At 45.2% G+C, this 15,670-nt stretch overlaps 1 protein-coding gene and 1 pseudogene across 1 annotated transcript in view; one reads left to right on the top strand and one right to left on the bottom strand.

The window, feature by feature from the left end:
- LOC124717355 (echinoderm microtubule-associated protein-like 2) overlaps nt 1–15,670 on the bottom strand; it is a 655,376-nt gene that overhangs the window by 376,378 nt on the left and 263,328 nt on the right. The window lies entirely within an intron of this gene.
- On the top strand, nt 15,477–15,594 carry LOC124717657 (annotated as a pseudogene).

A 15,670-nucleotide genomic window follows, 5' to 3' on the forward strand; every position in this document is an offset into this window, starting at 1 on the left:
GCGTTCACCGCGATGTCGCCAAACACGGATGCGAGCATCACGATGCTGTAAACAGAACGTGGATTCATCCGAAAAAATGAGGTTTTGCCTCTCGTGCACCCAGGTTCATCGATTAGTACACCATCGCAGGCGCTCCTGTCTCTGATGCAGCGTCAAGGGTAACCGCAGCCATGGTCTCCGAGCTCATAGTCCATGCTGCTGCAAACGTCGTCGAACTGTTGGTGCAGATGGTTGTTGTCTTGCAAACGTCCCCATCTGTTGACTCAGGGATAGAGACGTGGCTGGACGATCCGTTACAGCCATGCGGATAAGATGCCTGTCATCTCGACTGCTGGTGATACGAGGCCGTTGGGATCCAGCACGGCGTTCCGTATTACCCTCCTGAACCCACCGATTCCATATTCTGCTAACAGTCATTGGATCTCGACCAACCCGAGCAACAATGTCGCGATACGATAAACCGCAATCGCGATAGGCTACAATCCGACCTTTATCAAAGTCGGGAACGTGATGGTACGTATTTCTCCTCCTTACAAGAGGCATCACAACAACGTTTGACCAGGCAACGCCGGTCAACTGCTGTTTGTGTATGAGAAATCGGTTGGAAACTTTCCTCATGTCAGCACGTTGTAGGTGTCGCCACCGGCGCCAAACTTGTGTGAATGCTCTGAAAAGCCAGTCATTTGCATATCACAGCATCGTCTTCCTGTCGGTTAAATTTCGCGTCTGTAGCACATCATCGTGGTGTTGCATTTTTAATGGCCAGTAGTGTACATTCATTTCGTAATTCATGGTGCATGATAACAAACCATTATCTAAGTAGCCCCTCTGACATCGACTGCTTGATACGTGCTTTCTCCATACCAGTGCCGGTTCGACAACATTTTTCCACATGAGCGACATATAACTTGACGTCCCCCTCCTTCAGATATCAGTTGGCTTTATTTGGCCGTTGGTACGACCATTAAGAATAAATTTAAACATACTGAACGTATACTATGTGATCGAAAGTATCCGGACACCCGCAAAAACATACGTTTTTCATATTAGGAGCATTGTGCTGTCACCTACTGCCACGTACTCCGTATCAGCGATCTCAGTAGTCATTAGACATCGTGAGAGAGCAGAATGGGGCGCTCCCCGGAACTCACGGACTTCGAACGTGCTCAGGAGAATGGGTGTCACCTGTGTCATACGTCTGTACGCGAGTTTTTCACTCTCCTAAACATCCCTAGGTCCACTGTTTCCGACGTGATAGTAAAGTCGAAACAAGAAGGGACACGTACAGCAGAAAAGCGTACTGGCCGACCTCGACTGACAGAGACCGCCGACAGTTGAAGATGGTCGTAATGTGTAATAGGCAGACATCTATCCACACGACCACACAGGAATTCCAAACTGTATCAGGATCCACTGCAAGTATTATGACAGTTATGCGGGAGGTGAGAAAATTTGTATTTCATGGTCGAGCGGTTGCTCATAAGCCACACATCACGCCGGTAAATACCAAACGACGCCTCGCTTGGTATAAGGAGCGTAAACATTGGACGGTTGAACGGTGGAAAAACGCTGTGTGGAGTGACGAATCACGGTACACAATGTGGCGATCCGATAGCAGGTTGTGGGTATGGCGAATGGCCGGTGAACGTCATCTGCCAGCGTGTGTAGTGCCAACGGTAAAATTCGGAGGCGGTGGTGTTATGGTGTGGTCGTGTTTTTCGTGGAGGGGGCTTGCACTCCTTGTTTTGGGTGGCGTTATAACAGCACAGGCCTACATTGATGTTTTAAGTACCTTCTTGCTTCCCACTGTTGAAGAGCGCTTCGGAGATTGCGATTGCATCTTTCAACACGATGGAGCACCAGTTCATAATGCACGTCCTGTGGCGGAGTGGTTGGACTACAATAACATCCCTGTAATGGACTGGCCTGCACAGTGTCCTGTTCTATACAACATCTTTGGGGCGTTTTGGAACGCCGACTTCGTACCAGGCCTCAACGACCGACATCGATAGATCTCAGTACAGCACTCCGTGAAGAATGGGCTGCCATTTCCCAAGAAACCTTCCAGCACCTGACTGAACGTATGCCTGCGCGAGTAGAAGCAGTTATCAAGGCTAAGGGTCGGCTAACACCATACTGAGTTCCAACATTACGGACGGAGGGCGCCACAAAGTCATTTTCAGCTAGGTGTCCGGATACTTTTGATCACATAGTGTATGAGAAAGCTCTTTACAGATGACACGCCAAAAATAGTGAAGAAAATCGGAAAGGGTCAGTCCGTGTCCTTTTTAGACGTGAGGCTTTGTCGCCTTTTTCTCCTGTGGGCCGGCAGCTGGTTGCGCCGCCGTGGCTGCTGAGTGCTCGGACCGCCTGTGAGGACGGCGGCAGAGCGCTGGCGCCTGCCAGACCAGACGAGAGGCCTCCAACCCGGCTCAAGATAAACAGATCGATAACGACGCCGCGTCGACGGGCGCGTGCGGACGCTGCTGCGTAGCGCGTGTGTTGTTCGCACAGCAGCGCACCGCGGGCCAGCTACCCTGCTGGATATTCAGACTGCAGCACCAAGTAGGCGGCGTGCAGCAGATGAAGGTCACGTCACCACGGCGAGTACTGCATGGTTGGATAAGAAAACGACTACATTTCACCGCAGCCACATGAAGTAGGTACCGGTGACGCCGTTTACGTTCTGTACACAGGGTGGTCTATTGATAGTGATCGGGCCAAATTTGTCACGAAATAAGCGTCAAACGAGAAAACTACAAAGAACGAAACTCGTCTAGCTTGAAGGGGAAAACCAGATGGCGCTATGCTAGACCCGCTAGATGGCGCTGCCATAGGTCAAACGGGTATCAACTTCGTTTTTATTAAAATAGGAACTCCCATTTTTTTATTACATATTCGTGTAGTACGTAAAGAAATACGAATGTTTTAGTTGGACCACTTTTTTCGCTTTGTGATAGATGGCGCTGTAATAGTCACTAACCCATAAGTACGTGGTATCACGCAACATTCCGCCAGAGCGGACGGTATTTGCTTCGTGATACATTACCCGTGTTAAATTGACCGTTTACCAGTTGCAGAAAAGGTCAATATCGCGTTGATGTATGGCTATTGTGATCAAAATGCCCAACGGGCGTGTGCTATGTATGCTGCTCGGTATCCTGGACGACATCATCCAAGTGTCCGGACCGTTCGCCGGGTAGTTACGTTATTTAAGGGAACAGGAAGTGTTCAGACACATGTGAAACGTTAACCACAACCCGCAACAAATGATGATGCCCAAGTAAGTGTTTTAGCTGCTGTCGCGGCTAATCCGCACATAAGTAGCAGGCAAATTGCGCGAGAATCGGGAATCTCAAAAATGTTGGTGTTGGGAATGCTACATCAACATCGATTGCACCCGTACCATATTTCTGTGCACCAGGAATTGCATGACGACGACTTTGAACGTCGTGTACAGTTCTGCCACTGGGCACAAGAGAAATTACGGGACGATGACAGATTTTTTGCGCGCGTTCTATTTAGCGACGAAGCGTCATTCACCAGCAGCGGTAGCGTAAACCGGCATAATATGCAGTATTGGGCAAGGGAAAATCCACGATGGCTGCGACAAGTGGAATATCAGCGACGTTGGCGGGTTAATGTATGGTGCGGCATTATGGGAGGAAGGATAATTGGGCCCCATTTTATCGATGGCAATCTAAATGGTGCAATGTATGCTGATTTCCTACGTAATGTTCTACCGATGTTACTACAAGATGTTTCACTGCATGACAGAATGGCAATGTACTTCCAACATGATGGATGTCGGCGCATAGCTCGCGCGCGGTTGAAACGGTATTGAATAGCATACTTCATGACAGGTGGATTGGTCGTCGAAGCACCTTACCATGGCCCGCACGTTCACCTGATCTGACGTCCCCGGATTTCTTTCTGTGGGGAAAGCTGAAGGATATTTGCTATCGTGATTCACCGACAACACCTGACAACATGCGTCAGCGCATTGTCAATGCATGTGCGAACATTACGGAAGGCGAACTGCTCGCTGTTGAGAGGAATGTCGTTACACGTATTGCCAAATACATTGAGGTTGACGGACATCATTTTGAGCATTTATTGCATTAATGTGGTATTTACAGGTAATCATGCTTAACAGCATGCGTTCTCAGAAGTGATAAGTTCACAAAGGTTCATGTATTGGAACAACCGAAATAAAATGTTCAAACGTACCTACGTTCTGTATTTTAATTTAAAAAAACGTACCTGTCACCAACTGTTCGTCTGAAATTGTGTGCCATCTGTTTGTGACTATTACAACGCCATCTATCACAAAGCGAAAAAAGTGGTGCAACTGAAACATTCATATATCTTTACGTACTACACGAATATGTAATAAAAAAATGGGGGTTCCTATTTTAATAAAAACGCAGTTGATACCCGTTTGACCTATGGCAGCGCCATCTAGCGGGACAACCATAGCGTCATCTGGTTTCCCCCTTCAATCTAGACGAGTTTCTTTCTTTGTAGCGTTTCCGTTTGACGCTTGTTTCGTGAGGTATTTGGCCTGGTCATGATCAATGGACCACCATAACCGGTATTCAGAACTCGCACTGAATGGTGGTTGTTTGTGGGGATGGCATGTCACGCTTACTGTAAGATGAGAAACGTGTCGGCAGTGTCGTGGGCCTTCGAGGCTGCGGTTTTCCGTTTCCTGGTACGGCTGGTCGGGGTGCCACGACTGTCATGAGAAAATGGAATAGATGGCTTCAGGTCGGCAACCCCATAGAAGACCCCACGTGACTACCGCCCGAGAGGAGAGAGACTTTGTTTCTTCGGCCGTACAGGATGGTACAGCCGAGGCAGGGATTTTGCCTCAGGGTATCTGCAGTAGGACAAGTACCCACAGTTGGTTTCTGCTGTCTCCTTTGTAAGAATCAACCTATATTTTGCACACAGACAAGGGTTCAGACTGTTAGTTTTCGACAAAATAGCATGTTGTAATAGTTCCCATATTCCTCTTCACCTGTATCACTTAACTCCTCTTGCACCCAAGCTTCAAACTATCGATATTCTGCAGACATTTTCCACTTCTTAGAAAATCGCTCCATGTTAAGTTGCAAAGTAACACGATTCACACATACAGAGTGGGGCAAATAAAAGTGGGCCAGGTGAGTGAATACGATTGAACGTGAATGTATGCGCGTAACCACACCTCAACGTGATGGAGCAACTGTCCATACAGCCGGCAGAGCCTTGCAGCACGCCTATACAATCTTCACAGTTGGCAGAGTTGTTAGCAGAAGTCAGCTTGGTCGAGGCCACCCCGTTCTCCTGATTTGTCAGTGTGCGACACTTTGTGTCAGGAGCTCTCCACTCTAGGGTTAATCACAACAACCATTTAGTCTTCATGAACTGCGGCAAAACATTTCAGATGAGACTGCAGCAATTTCTGCCGTCCAGCTTTGGTCCGCCTTCAGCAGTCTCCTGAGTAGGGCCCAAGAGTGCCAAGCGAAGAATGGTGGTCTATTTCAGCGTCTGATATAATCGGGTTAGTACTGTATTTCCTTTCCTGTGTTGTGTTTCTTTGATCCCTGGAACGCTGTTCACCAGACCACTTGTATTTCCCTCACGCTGTATAGTAATGTGCTGTCAAATAAGAAAATCCAAAAAACTAATTGAAAGCACAATATAAAGTCATTTGATACATGTGGTCTACTGGATTTACTTAATTATCAGACGTAATAAAAACATGCGACAATCCAGACACCCAATTTCGCGCTCAGCTTTAAATACACTACTGGCCATTAAAATTGCTACACCACGAAGTTGACGAGCTACAGGCGCGATATTTAACCGAAAGGAATAAGATGCTGTGCTATGCAAATGATTAGCTTTTCAGAGCATTCACATAAGGTTGGCGCAGGTGGCGACACCTACAACGTGCTGACATGAGGAAAGTTTCCAACCGATTTCTCATACACAAACAGCAGTTGACCGGCGTTGCCTGGTGAAACGTTGTTGCGATGCTTCGTATAAGGAGGAGAGATGCGTACCATCACGTTTCCGACTTTGATAAAGGTCGGATTGTAGCCTATCGCGATTGCAGTTTATCGTATCGCGAGCTTCGCTGCTCGCGTTGGTCGAGATCCGATGACTTTTAGCAGAATACGGAATCGGTGGGTTCAGGAGAGTAATACGGAACACCGTGCAGGATCCCAACGGCCTCGTATCACTAGCAGGCGATATGACAGGCATCTTATCCGCATGGCTGCAATGGATCGTGCAGCCACGTCTCGATGCCTGAGTCAACAGATGGGGATGTTTGCAAGACAACAACCATCTGCACGAACAGTTCGACGACGTTTGCAGCAGCATGGACTATAAGCTCGGATACCATGGCTGCGGGTACCCCTGACGCTGTATCACAGACAGGAGCGCCTGCGGTGGTGTACTTAACGACGAACCTGGGTGCACGAATGGCAAAACGTCATTTTTTCGGTTGAATCCAGGTTGTGTTTATAGCATCATAATGGCCGCATCCGCGTTCTGCGACATCGCGGTGAACGCACATTGGAAGCATGTATTCGTCATCGCCATACTGGCGTATCACCTGGCGCGATGGTATGGGGTGCCACTGGTTACACGTCTAGGTCACCTCTTGTTCGCATTGACGGTACTTTGAACTGTGGCTCTACCCGTCATTCGATCCCTGCGAAACCCTACATTTCAGCAGGATAATGCACGACCGCATGTTGCAGGTCATGTACGGGTCTTTCTGGATACAGAAAATGTTCGACTGTTGCCCTGGCCAGCACCTTCCCCAGATCTCTCACCAACTGAAAACGTCTGGTCAATGGTGGCCGAGCAACTGGCTCGTCACAATACGCCAGTCACTACTCTTGATGCACTGTGGTATCGTGTTGAAGCTGCATGCGCAGCTGTACCTGTACACGCCATCCAAGCTCTGTTTGCCTCTATGCCCAGGCGTATCGAGGCCGTTATTACGCCCAGAGGTGGTTGTTCTGGGTACTGATTTCTCAGGATCTATTCACCCAAATTGCTTGAAAATGTAATCACATGTCAGTTCCAGTTTAATATATTTGTCCAATCAATACCCGTTTATCATCTGCATTTCTCCTTGGTGCAGCAATTTTAATAGTCAGTAGTGTAATATACTTTAGCGCTAGACTGACGAAGTCAGATTGTCTATTGTTGCTTTACACACGGCAGGTATTAAGATCAAGATACTTACGAAGAGAGAGCGTGATTTATTGCATTGCTACCCATTCAATCTTTAAAATGAACGATGGGTCTAAGAGACTGATATTCGGGGTTAAAGAGTTTTATTCACGGAACAACATGACTTTTAGCGATGTTACACAACGGACGGCGGTCCCTTTTCGCGGAAAAGTTTGTATTCTGTTGCGTGAAGAGCATTTAGCATTACGTCGGGAGTACAGCTCAGTACAAAGTGAAATATGGCTACGTGTTTCCCGTATTGCACTCACTGTTTCTTCCGTGCAATTTGTGCGAAAAAGCACCGCCTGCGAACATCAACGCAGCAACCCGCAGAACTCTGCTGCCCGGCGGGTCAGCGGCATTTCCCGGCGCTAGAGCTTCTCCAGTCCTGGCAATGTGCCTGGTAGTAACCTTTAACTGGCAGCTCCCAAGCTTTATAGCGGCCGCAGAGAGCGAGCTAACATTTCATGTCACTCGGTAAAATTGTAGCTTCAGTCGTAACAAATGCAACAGCGTCCTCTATACTCACTATGGTCAGTGATGAACCACTAACGAAAGTTCCCCGCCTACAAATAGAAAAGAAGGATTTTAGTCAAGCAAAAAAAAAAAACAAAAAAAAAACAACGCTCCCCTTGAGAAGTAGTCGTGACGCAGTGGGCGATGTTCAAATCCCAAAAGAAAATATAACGTAGCAGTGAGTGTGAATGTCTATTTTGTTTTGGTATCCATACTTAAAAAAAGCTTTCCAAGCAGTTTCAACACAGTCTGCACAGGCAGTCCTTTCAAAACAAGGCACTGGTCCAGCTTGTGCTGCTAAATTGAAGGATATACATCGTCAACAGGAGTACTGCGCAACTGCTATACTGGTGACTGAATAAGAAGCCACCTTCTGATAAACCAGTGACTTTAGTTGAGGCATTTCCAGTAGAACCCACCATCAGATTGTCTGCAGAACAAAAACACATAACTAACGGAGAGTGCAACTGTACAAAGAATATACAATAGCATGAAGCGACAAATATCGTCCAAATTAAGAAGGTGAAATACGCACCATAAACGTCTTGATCATATATAAAGGCAGAATGTAACAAACAAATTGTCATGGCAGACTAACTAGCTAGAACGCAATAACCAGGAAGATATTTTAAGTCACCAGAAGCCAGTGATAAACACGAAAGTAGCGCCACGTAGCGAGAAAGCAGATTTTTTTTCTTTCTCATAAGAAGTATATTTTAGTACACAAAATTAAACATTCACAAAAGTTTATGAAGTGTGAATAATAAAATGAATGAATGAATGAAAATTTACGGTTGCACAAAAGTACTACCGACAGAAGTGACGTACATGTAAACTGACACATGAACAGAATAAAAGATTAATGTACCGTACGAAGGTTTGAACTTACGTAAGGGTTCTGGAACTTTTATTCGGTTTATCTGTTAGTTTACATGTACGTTTTTTGTCGATGGTATTTTTTATCCAACTGTAAATTTGTGTTCTTCCTTCATTTTGTTATTCACACTGCTGGCCACAGTGGCCGAGCGGTTCTAAGCGCTTCAGTCTGGAACCGCGCTGCTGTTACGGTCGCAGGTTCGAATCCTGCCTCGGGCATGGATGTGTGTGATGTCCTTAGGTTAGTTAGGTTTAAGTAGTTCTAAGTCTAGGGGACTGATGACCTTAGAAGTTAAGTCCCATAGTCCTTAGAGCCATTTTGTTATTCACACTTTGTTTCCTTCTGTAAATTTTTAATTTTTTATATAGTACATTCCCTATGAAAAATATTTTATCGTTTTGCTGCTACATGGCACTACGTTTGTATTCATCAAAGCCCTCTGTTTCCAGTTATTGCGTTGTAGTTAGTCACTTAGTCTGCGTCGACAGCTTTGTTTGTTACGTACTGTCTTTATATATCTGATCAAGATGTTCATTGTGTATATTTCAGCTGTTCAATTTTGAAAATACTTGTAGCTTCATTCTCTTGTATATTCTTTGTATAGGTATATTTTTGGTTATTTGCTATGCATTTCTAATTTGCAGACAATTTGATGATGGGTTCTACCAAAAAAAAAAAAAAAAAAAACGCGTCAAATAAAGTCACTGATTTATCAGCTGGAGGCTTTTTATTTAGTGACCAATACAGCAATTGTTCGGTACTCCCACTGATTTGCAATATTGTCGAATTCCTCCGGCGTGACTACGTCACAATTACATAGAATGTTAACGGAGTTTAACCGCTAATATAAAAAGCCAGCAGCTTTCATATTGGTTTTACATTTCTTTAATTGGAACTTTATAGTAGGGGTTCACAGTCGCTGTGGATTGCTTGAGGGAAGTTGTTTCCCTGCGTATCGGTAGGCCGTTCTAGTTTTGAGATAACCACTTTATTTCATGACTTAGGTATTAGCTGATTTCGCCTCCTTGGCCATTATTAACCAACCTCATTAGTTGCTTCATAATGAAAAATTGTAAGCATATAGCATCACATATACCACACATCTTTGTGGATTAAATGGTATGTAGTGAAGTCCTCTGTAACGGTTTCGCAAAACTATGTCAGTTATTGTCATAACTGTCCCAGATGAGAAATCGGTATGTTTTGGTTACTTGCCAATCTTCCGGGCTGTATGACACTGTTCCATGTTGTTATTGTTTCTAACGTTCCGACCAGAGGTACGTTATCTTTAGTAAGGATTATACTGCCGATCACTCCATTGTTCATGGTATTTCTATCACTCTCCGACGTCCGACCTGTCAGTGGGCAACATTCAGCGGAACAAGCAGTACCTCTGAAGATGCCCAACGAAGCTCTGCACGGAACGTTACGGGAAGGAAAGTTTCATGGATCACAACCGTACAACATGGAAGGTTCACCTGAAAACATAGTGTCTGTTTTTAAAAACAAAATGTCTTACATTCTCTGAAAAGGGACGAGTTTCCCTAAACTTTAATCGATGAGAGAACCTCTTGGAAATTATTTATGAAGTATTTGTTGGAAAATTCTGTTTGTTAATTCAGAAAGAGATCAGGAACATTGTACGTATGTATATGAGTCTCAGTCTCTTAACAGAACATTCATTACGCCACCCTTACCTGTAACGCGTATGATCTGCAGGTTGTTTTCTTTATTGTCTTGAGTGAACATTTTCTGAAAGATGGACAGCAAAGGCTAATTTACTTTAGTAATTCAGTAGTCCGGAATCGGGGTGTCCCTTACACATTGCTTCAGAAGTTCTAGTTGTCTGCCCAACGTATAATTTTGTACAATATTACAGTTCACTTTATAGCTTCCTGATCGTAAAAAGTTGTTTCATAAGAAAATTTTTTACAATTTTTCTATGAATATTGTATAAACTACCTGTACCTTTATCGTATAACTCACATTTAAATGATATTCACAAACTGGTATATTAAACCATTACTATTTACAACATAAAATGCAACTATAGATTCCATGTTCAAACTTAGCTTTATCACTAGAACAGAAAAGTTACTTTATTGTGTTTATGTACTGTACTCAGTGTTTGGTACTGTTTCTATACTTTTCTTTGTATGAGTTATCCAAACCATTCAGCATACTAGAAATTATTGTAAAAACAGTAATTTCCTTTTAAAATTTTTAAATTAATTCCGTTGCAGTGGTAAAGACGTACGTCCACACTATCTAATAAAAACGCTAACCTAACATCTTTACCACTGCAACACCTTTGAACATATTGTTTGTGTTACTGACATGAAGCAGGACCATCTTTTTTAAATGTTTATCGTGTGTGCTGCCATAAAAAAAATGGTTCAAATGGCTCTGAGCACTATGGGACTTAACATCTATGGTCATCAGTCCCCTAGAACTTATAACTACTTAAACCTAACTAACCTAAGGACAGCACACAACACCCAGCCATCACGAGGCAGAGAAAATCCCTGACCCCGCCGGGAATCGAACCCGGGAACCCGGGCGTGGGAAGCGAGAACGCTACCGCACGACCACGAGATGCGGGCGTGCTGCCATCAGACAGAGTAGTGGTGTGGTGTAAAATATATCTCTTTATCACCTCAATATTCAATGTCCAAAATATAGAACAAAATAGTTTAAACACAAATATGTATATATTCCAGGCCACTGTAGATACCTTCCAAATAACAAAGGCGTAAAGTGTATGGCAGGAAAAGATTGTTTTATTCAATTGTGACTAGACGGATCTAAAGTAATAATCACCAACATAATATTACACGCAACTCGGAACGATAGGACAAGAAATAGTTGACAATGATACTGGACTCAATTTTCAGATCTTTATTCGTGCTACAAATGATGTGGAAGCCGTCTTGTTTCAACCAATGCGCTGTGCCACGCCCCCTTTTCTACACATTTTGTCCTTCTTTGCGATCTTTTATTATCTCCTGCCCTCAGGGAAGCATCTGAAGAGTATAGAAGGCCATGAGCTCATTCACGATGCCATTAATTCCGATTTATTAAAGAAATACACACATGGTGGCACGCAAAACCCGAACGAAATATTTAATAACCTCATTTAGAAGAGATACCCAAAGGCAATGTTTTGCTTATCTACTCTCGTCAAAATTACCTAATATGATGCTTGCCTCATGTTCAACGATGGTAACACTGAAAGATTCAGAACCGTCTCGAGACTAGGATTGGTGCAGGTTGCTTCATTAAATACCTACTGAAGAGGATAGACAATGTGCATATTTCCAGTTCTGAAATGTCAGTCAGTGATATTGCCAGGAGGATATGACTAGAGAAAGAGAGCTTCGCGAATACCAAGAAGACCAACTGAATGGCTATGCTAACAGCGAGGTGATTGATTGTGGCAAACATGCTAATAAAACCTTGTTTTGGTGATTTCTGCGTCTTTCACTTTTCAGTGCATAAGGAACATTTTCTGCTGATCCTTTGCAGATAGAAAGGTGAAATTTGCTACGGATTGTCTACATACTGTAACAACTTCTTGTTCTACAAAAGTGTAGTGCGTTACTTTCAAACATATATAAATTTTTGTGAACTGAAAGTATTTATGTAACAATCACATAAATTTAAAAAATTCAAAAACAGTTATTAAAATACTTGTACAAAGATTCTTTTATTTTATTACCAAGAATAACCTGTGTATTGTGAAAGTGGTAAGCAAAGCAACCTTTCAGGAAATGTTCCTCGTGTGGTAATAGGTTTTTTAAAAGTATTTACCAACGTTCGGATCGATTTATTTGACAAAAATAGAATGAAAAAAATCCAGATTACAGCTTAATGATAAGATGAGCAAAATTTGGTCGAATTATCTCTCAAGTTACAATAGCTTATATGTAATTGTGCATTTTCTCATACGTCTTCTCATACGAGATACCATACAACATACGAATACTCCGTTGGAAACGTGTGTCGTGCACAATTGACACAATTTTTGCAGCCTACACAGATCACATTGATCTGTCGCTGGTGTCTAGGTTCCGGATTAACGTTGACTGATTTTGAAATAACAAGTTTGTCGTATGTGATGTGCGCAACAGCAGTTCCTGTCAGCAGCCAGTAGCCTGGAATGCAGGCAGCCCGCAACACAGAGCTCCAGAGCAGATAGCATCGTCGGCGTACGCAGGGGTTTCGCTATCTACAACGAACTCTTAAGATAGGGCACAACGAAATGTTGACGTGACTTCCACATTTTTTAGCGACAAAGGGGAAGTTCAGTGCCACTAAAAATATACAAAAGTAGTATAACTACAGCAAAGTTAAAACTTTTTGTAGTTAATGCCTTAGGAACTGGACTACACTTGTCTTACAAGGTAACTGGATTATTTATTCTACACTCCTGGAAATTGAAATAAGAACACCGTGAATTCATTGTCCCAGGAAGGGGAAACTTTATTGACACATTCCTGGGGTCAGATACATCACATGATCACACTGACAGAACCACAGGCACATAGACACAGGCAACAGAGCATGCACAATGTCGGCACTAGTACAGTGTATAACCACCTTTCGCACCAATGCAGGCTGCTATTCTCCCATGGAGACGATCGTAGAGATGCTGGATGTAGTCCTGTGGAACGGCTTGCCATGCCATTTCCATCTGGCACCTCAGTTGGACCAGCGTTCGTGCTGGACGTGCAGACCGCGTGAGACGACGGTTCATCCAGCCCCAAACATGCTCAATGGGGGACAGATCCGGAGATCTTGCTGGCCAGGGTAGTTGACTTACACCTTCTAGAGCACGTTGGGTGGCACGGGATACATGTGGACGTGCATTGTCCTGTTGGAACAGCAAGTTCCCTTGCCGGTCTAGGAATGGTAGAACGATGGGTTCGATGACGGTTTGGATGTACCGTGCACTATTCAGTGTCCCCTCGACGATCACCAGTGGTGTACGGCCAGTGTAGGAGATCGCTCCCCACACCATGATGCCGGGTGTTGGCCCTGTGTGCCTCGGTCGTATGCAGTCCTGATTGTGGCGCTCACCTGCACGGCGCCAAACACGCATACGACCGTCATTGGCACCAAGGCAGAAGCGACTCTCATCGCTGAAGACGACACGTCTCCATTCGTCCCTCCATTCACGCCTGTCGCGACACCACTGGAGGCGGGCTGCACGATGTTGGGGCGTGAGCGGAAGACGGCCTAACGGTGTGCGGGACCGTAGCCCAGCTTCATGGAGACGGTTGCGAATGGTCCTCGCCGATACCCCAGGAGCAACAGCGTCCCTAATTTGCTGGGAAGTGGCGGTGCGGTCCCCTACGGCACTGCGTAGGATCCTACGGTCTTGGCGTGCATCCGTGCGTCGCTGCGGTCCGGTCCCAGGTCGACGGGCACGTGCACCTTCCGCCGACCACTGGCGACAACATCGATGTACTGTGGAGACCTCACGCCCCACGTGTTGAGCAATTCGGCGGTACGTCCACCCGGCCTCCCGCATGCCCACTATACGCCCTCGCTCAAAGTCCGTCAACTGCACATACGGTTCACGTCCACGCTGTCGCGGCATGCTACCAGTGTTAAAGACTGCGATGGAGCTCCGTATGCCACGGCAAACTGGCTGACACTGACGGCGGCGGTGCACAAATGCTGCGCAGCTAGCGCCATTCGACGGCCAACACCGCGGTTCCTGGTGTGTCCGCTGTGCCGTGCGTGTGATCATTGCTTGTACAACCCTCTCGCAGTGTCCGGAGCAAGTATTGTGGGTCTGACACACCGGTGTCAATGTGTTCTTTTTTCCATTTCCAGGAGTGTATTATAAACCCATTAACAAATCACAAAGGGTTGTCAATCTGATTATTAATTCGGTCAAAGATGAGGATCTTCAGCTCTGAGTAGATGCAGTATACTAAACACATCGTGTGATTACATATGCAGATAGTACAAACATAATACGAGGGCATTCGGAAAGTAAGGTCCTATCGACAGTAGAATGAAATCACAGTGAAAATAAAATAAAAAAAATGTTTGCAACTGTAGGCTACACCTTCCGGCTACTTCTCTTCATAGTCGCAGCTCTGACTGACACATTTTTCGTAGCGTTGTACCAACTTTCCAATAACCTTTGGAGTGGCCGAGCGGTTCTAGGCGGTCGCAGGTTCGAATCCTGCCTCGGGCATGGATGTGTGTGATGTCCTTAGGTTAGTTAGGTTTAAGTAGTTCTAAGTTCTAGGGGACTGATGACCACAGCAGTTAAGTCCCATAGTGCTCAATGCCATTTTTGAATAACCTTGACATAGCAGGCAGCAGGATGTGCTTTCTGCCAATTCTTTACGCTGATCTGCAACCTGTTGTCTGTGCCAAAATATCTTCACAGCCAGCGGTTCATGTGAGCAGAGATTAAAATGAGATGGAGCTACGTCCGAGGAGTATGATAAAAAACTTCCCACCGGAAACGCCTGCAGCAACATCCTCATTGCTCCTGCAGTGTGCGGCTGAGAATGGTCATGATGAAGGGAATGTATGGCAGTACGATGTGTGGTCTGCATGAAATCCGCTGAAATCTCTCACACTCATATTTGGCGGGAGACACTATTTTCTAGGCGTCTTTACGTGGTCACTGTGCACCCAGAACTGGAAAGAGCGACGTGACGCAGTGAACGGGCATACTTGAACACATGTATGAAAAGCTTCGGCGGGTTTTCACTGTGGTTTCCATTTCGTGACCGACTGGACCTCACTGCCCCATAAGAAGACGTAGTTAGCCATGACTGTACTATCTATTTAGATAATGACACATTAGGTCTAGTATGCCAACGGCCTTGCCGCAGTGGCAACACCGGTTCCCGTCAGATCACTGAAGTTAAGCGCTGTCGGGCTGGGCTAGCACCTGGATGGGTGACCGTCCGATCTGCCTAGCGCTGTTGGCAAGCGGGCTGCGCTCAGCCCTTGTGAGGCAAACTGAGGAGCTACTTGACTGAGAAGTAGCGCCTCTGTTCTCGGAAA

The sequence above is a fragment of the Schistocerca piceifrons genome, chromosome 9 (genome assembly GCF_021461385.2).
Source record: "Schistocerca piceifrons isolate TAMUIC-IGC-003096 chromosome 9, iqSchPice1.1, whole genome shotgun sequence".
Lineage (NCBI taxonomy): Eukaryota > Metazoa > Arthropoda > Insecta > Orthoptera > Acrididae > Schistocerca > Schistocerca piceifrons.